The sequence below is a fragment of the Python bivittatus genome, unplaced genomic scaffold, assembly GCF_059951505.1.
Source record: "Python bivittatus isolate LINGU-HERP-01145 unplaced genomic scaffold, Pbiv_v1 ctg000850_np1212, whole genome shotgun sequence".
Lineage (NCBI taxonomy): Eukaryota > Metazoa > Chordata > Lepidosauria > Squamata > Pythonidae > Python > Python bivittatus.
This window is the reverse complement of record NW_028277112.1, coordinates 38,232,501-38,238,908: the sequence shown is the minus strand read 5'-3', so window position 1 is coordinate 38,238,908 and position 6,408 is coordinate 38,232,501.

Below are 6,408 nucleotides of genomic sequence, written 5' to 3'. Positions count from 1 at the left end.
GTAATAATAGAGAAGGTGTTAAGTTACTGTTAATACATATACTTGGGAGGAGATGGTCCCTTAGGTAACCTGGTCCCAAGCCATGCAGGGCTTTAAAGGTGACAACCAGCACCTTGAATTGCACCTGTAAACACACCGATAACCAATGCAGCTCCTGTAGTAGTGGGGTTACATGTGCTGTATATCCAGCACCATTTCCTACCCGCGCTGCTGCATTTACAGCAGCTGAAGCTTCCGGATGCTCTTCAAGGGCAGCCCCATGTAGAGTGTGTTGAGTAATCCAAATGGGAGGTAACGAGGGCATGAGTGACTGTGAGGAGAGCCTCCCAGTCCAGGAATAGGCACAACTAGCGGACAACCCAAAGGTGTGCAAAGGCCCTCTTAGCCACAGCTGCCACCTGCTCTTCAAGCAGGAGCCACGAGTCCAAGAAGACCCCCAGACTACACACCAGGTCTGTCTGGGGCAGTGTTATCCCATCCAATACCAAAGATGGAAAAACCTTGTCCCCAGGAGGACCAAATACCTAAAGCCACTCCATCTTGCTTGGGTTGAGTTGGAGCCCACTGCGCCCCATCCAGGCCCCTACAGCCTTCCAGACACTGTGACAGGACAGCCACAGCATCACTCATCAAGATCAGATTGTGCTGGTAGAGTCTCTCCTCGTTTGTGGATCCTGGGGATCCTTGTGGATTCAGCTCTGAGAGGTGAAACAGAGAAATGTCTGGAGCACTGCTGAAGGAAGACTAGGAGCAAATCCAACTGGACACAGATAAGAACATACATTAAGGACTACACCTTAATGGTGATAAGAGCAGCAAATGTAATCATTTTTCCATTCTTATTGCATCTACAGATTGCTGCTCAACAGTCTGTTCAGGAACAAAAAGATTGGAGGAACATCCTAGAGCACTATTCCAGGTATCTGGTGAATAAAATCAGTTGGATCTGCTCTGAGTTGGACTCAGATTGTGCAGGTCTTATTGAGGAAACTGAGGCATGATCTGGCTTGGTTATCTGGAAGGAATCTGAGTCTGATTCTTCAGAACAGTGAACATGGCCACTTGCACATTAGATTCATGCCCCTCTGTCCTGGTTGGTTAAGGCTCCCAGGAGATGATGCATGATTGGATTCATCTGATAGTGACTTCATATTTGAATGAGGGGGTAATTCCACTTGCTTTGAATGAGGTATGGTCCACCCCCTCCTCAAGAAACCCGCACTGGATGTAACAGTTCTGGACAATTTTCATCCAGCCTCCAATCTCCCCATGTTGGGGAAGATTGTAGAAAAGTTTATCAGGTTGCAGCTCCAGAGGACCCTGGAGGGAACAGATTTCAGTTAGATTTGTGGCCTAGCACTGAGATATCATTGCTCATACTTGCTGATTATCTATGGCAGGACCAGGATGGGGTGGTGTGTCAATCCTGGCCCTTCTTGATCTCTAGGATGCCTTCAGTAGCACTGATCATAGTATTCTCTTGGACTAGGTCTGAGGAGTGGGAGCTGTGGGGTTGCAATGGTTCTCTTCCTTCCTTCAGAGCCAATTGGTATTGGTAGGGGGAGAGGACTAGCTCCAGCCTTTGGCTTTGTGGGCTACCATGGGGTTTTATGTTCTCCCCTCTCCTATTTAACATTGACATGAAGTCATTGATGGAAATCATCCACTGATATCCAGCTGTACATCTCTGCCTCTGGTCACCAAAGTGATACTGTCAAAGTTTCATCTCAGTATCTGGAGACTATAGGGATCTGGATGAGGAGAAAAGTCTCAGGTGTAATCCTAGAAAGACTGATTGACTATGGGTTTGGGGACTATGAGATCCTAGAGATTTTCCACCATTAGTTCTTGAGGGAGTTACACAGCCTCAGTCAGAACTGGTGCACAATCTGGGGGCAGGAGCAGGTAGCAGCTGTGGCTAGGAGGGCATTTGCACAGATTCATTTCATATACCAGTTATAGCTGTTCCTAGATCAAGAAGCCTACTCATAGTCACTTACAACTTGGTGAACTCTCTTTTGGGTTACTGCACTCTACATGCAGCTGTACTTAAAGATTACTCAGAAGCTACATCTGGCCCAGAATGCTGCAGTATAGTAGTTATGGCACACCTATAACTCCACTACTGTGCAAACAGCATTGATTCAGGGTGCTGGTTGTCACAGACAGCACTGGCATACTCTGGGTCCTGCCTATTATGCAGTGCCATCTAGTGGGATCCAGGAAGCATGCCTTATCAGTCACCACACCTGTCCCGTGGAAAGCATTCTCCCCAAGATCCAGATAGCTCTGACCCTGCTGGCTTTAGAAAGACCCTGAACACATGACTCTTTCTTTGGGATACTGCACAAACTGTCAGTATTATTATGTGTGAGATGAATTTTGACCCCAGCACTATAGGTGTTTATGTGTAGTTTTCTTGTGATTTTATTTTTATTTTTATTATTATTATTTGTATTTTTATAGTAGTTGTTTTTAATGTTGTCAGCGACCCAAAACTGCTTGAAAAGTAGGCAGCCATAGAAATTGAATATATAAATAAATATATAAATGAATAAGTTGCCTCCACAGAAAAGTTTAATGTTGAAGGAAAAAAATAAAGCTGGGGGGCATGATTGTTATTTGGTATGTTTCATTTTTATATCATACATTTACAGTAATCAAATAACAAAAACATGAATGAAACCTAATTGTTCAGTTTCATTCTTCAAGGAGGCCTTAAATTCTATGGTTCTATGCCCACAACACACTTAGCAAGTTAAATTTAGTTAATGTTTAACTTCATCAGTTTTTTCTGGCTTAATGTACTCAATACCCCGCCTTCTTTGGTTATTTTACAGTTGATTAATTTATGGTTGAAAGTACTGTGCAAACCCAGAAAACAGGTCCATTAAGTAACCAGGTTAAACATGTTATGTGAACACAGACGAAGTGTTGTGAAAAGGATCTGCAGTGGTGTACCTAGCTTATTTGACACCTGGAGCAGATTGGGGACTGAGCAGCAGCTACAGGATCCAGGGTGGCCCAATGACACCACCACCAGTCCTCCTTGCTCCATCTCTGTTCTTGTATTGCAACTGTGCTGCTGAGTATCAAACAGCTGATTGGCATACTGGCACCAACGACCTGAACCCACACTCACTGCTGATCTGGATAGCCTTCGCAAACAAGGCACCCCCTTTATCTCTGCACCCAGGTCAAACCCCCATCACCACCACATCCTTGGTATGCCGCTGGAGATCTGCACTGGAAAAAGAACCCATAAGAAAAGGATTAATATGTTCCCCTTTGATGAGGAAATCTCTAGCCACTGCATTATTTCTCACTTTTTTTCCAAATGTCGTGGATAAGAAAATATAAGACAATTCCCAGACCATAAGTTATTCTTTGTTGGTCCACAGATTTTCAACCTACAAAATCACTCAATGGGTTCTTATGCATATACAGTGTTAAATTAATCTAATGTTCACTATAGAGATGAACATTAATTTAATCTATAATCACAGTAGAGACAGAGATGACATAATCCCCAATTTCTTTATGTATTAAGATTTCTTATTCATTGTTTTATCAAGATAAGACTTAGAATTATTTACTATTTAGATAATTCTTTGAGAAAGTTCTAACTGATCCTTCTAAATATGCTATTTGGGTAATTATATCATTAGCATCATCTCCATCTAAACCATTTCCCTCTCACATGAACACTATTGCATATACAGTAATAATCTGAATGATACTGTCACTCATGGACAAAACTGGGTATCAAGGTTTAAATAGGATGTCCTATATCTTGGGTCATTTGATTGGTCCATCTAACTCAGTATTATTAACACCATAAATGCATAAGTCATTTTAGCAGCCTCAGCCAGCTTAAGAAGTATTGAAGGATGCTGGGAGTTGCAGTCCAATATGTCTGAAAGGCCACAGGCTCTCCATCCCTGTTCTACCCTGACTGATAGCAGTAGCTCTCTGAAGCTTCAAATAAAAAAAACTTTCTTTTCTCTTCTCCAATACAGAGATATAGCCAGTTCTTTCCTTTTGGGCAATGCTTGATTTGGTCATCTATAAATATTAAATATAAACCCAATCAGCCTTTATAAACATATATACTTGGGGAGAGGAAAAACTCACAATGCCTCGATTAAATTTAAAGTAAACCTAAAAGAATGGAGAACAGTATTTGCCTTCATTTATTAAGAATGGAGTTCTCCAAAACTAAAGCTTTATACTTAAAGTAATGCTTCCTCTGCTGGCTATACTGAAAATAGCAGCTATGTTCAATAGTACATTACTATGTTACTGTTTCACAGGCCAGGCAAGTAGCATATTAATATTCACACATACATCTATTTGCTTAGGATTGGTTTAAAACAACATCTGGTTCCTTTAAATCTCTCTAAATATGTTGAAACTCCAATGGCAAGGATTCCTAATCACCATGGACTATGGGAATTCCAAGAATTGTATCCATATACATTAAGAATGTTATATTGGAGAAGGTGATTCATAGAAAATAGTTTAAACTCTGAACTTCCCTTTTATAGCTAAGAGATGCACATTTATGAACATTCCAACATCAGCTTTGTCCTAGTAAAATCAATGGGTTCATTGGTTTTTATTCTTTCCAGCTCAACAGAATGTTGGAAAGAAATTATAAAAAGAAGCTCAGGACTCTGTCTGTTGATCAGGAGGATAATTTTTAGATTTTTTTAAAAGATTTTTTATCCCACCTTTATTATTTTTATAAATAACTCAAAGCAGCAAACATAATATTCCTTCCTCTTCCTATCTTTCCCATAACAACAACCCTGTGAGGTGAGTTGGGTTGAGAGAGGGTGATTGGCCCAAAGTCACCCAGCCGGTTTTTCATGCCTAAGGTGGGACCAGAACTACAGCCTCCTGTATTCTAGCCTGGTGCCTTAACCACTAGACCAAATGGGCTCTCAAACTTTCCAAAAATGGAACACATGACCAAATTTGGTGTGGATAAAGAAGCCAGCAAAAGAAAGATTGAATTTGAAAATGGACTCGATCTGGCCAAGGACTGCAGAGAAAAGAACCCCAGAAAAAAAAAACTTAATGTATGGGACAGGCAAGTGGGCAGTGACATGGAATGCTGCCAACTGCTCCACTCTTAAGCCCCACTTTCTTTTTCTGCTAGTCATGTGTCCCAACTGCTCACCTACTATGAGCAGTTGAAGAGAATTCCAGGAGACATGCCCTGCATGTTTTTCCCACTCTGTTTTAATGTTTTAATGGGCTTTATGATGAGTCCTGCTATTGCATATGTAGTTATAGAAAAAGAACCCTTAAAATCAAGCCATTAATTTTAAAAAATATATATAATACCAAAGTTCTTCAATTCATGAATCATACTTTCTACACTTGCAAGCCACATGCTCCAAAACCTAAATCTGGGTGATTATTTTATGATGAGGTAAATACACTCTTTACATTCTTAGATGAACTTTCCAATTATTAGGGCAGGCAAGAGTGTCAACTTCAGCCAGCTGCCATTGGATTGGTGCCTCCTTGATAATGTAACAAGCTAACTTATTTAGTACAGCACATTGAAGAGAAAAGTGTTAGAATACAAAATATAGTATATGTGATATATACAGTAAGAATAACATTCCATATAGTCTGTGCACCATGTTCAGTGCTAAGTGTTAGAATAGCAGGAATAATAGCAGCAGCAGCACCAGCACCAGCAACATTTATATTCCACGGTTTCTCAAACTAGTTTACAAGGTTCTCCACCCATCCAATTAAATTCTCTCAGCAGTCCTGGGAGATTATGCTGAAAGATAATGACTGGCCCAAGGTTACTCAGTGAGCTACATGGCTGAGTGGGGATTTGAACCCAGATGGCCCCACTTCTAGTCCAACACTCAAACCATTATATTAGCTGAATAAATAACATCATGACTAGAGCCACCTGAGGCATCTTGAAAAAGTTGGAATGGTGGAGGATCAATTACAAAAAATATATTAAAAATCACCAACATTACTCCAAAAAGAGAGCAAGATTCACTTCGGATGGTTTTTTAAAAAGCAGTCTAATAGTTTTCATATAAATATATTCACAGTTGCTCTAAAATTCTATGGGGTAAATGGAGCCCTCAGGCTTTTACAGCTTCATAAACACTTTCTACATTTAGGAAATTAAACTGAAATTTATGTCAGTTTGTTAATGGCATCACTTAAAAGCATAACATTTAATTAACTAATTAACAACTTAATTAATTTTGCATTTAACTCACTTCACTTCGCTTAAATCCCTTGATGAAATGTAATGACATTTCACTGTGATTTCTGACTAACTACATAAACTGTGTGCTGGGTCATTCTTTTATATAATAGATATTTCATGAAAGTAAATGACAGAGTTTACCACTACTTAAT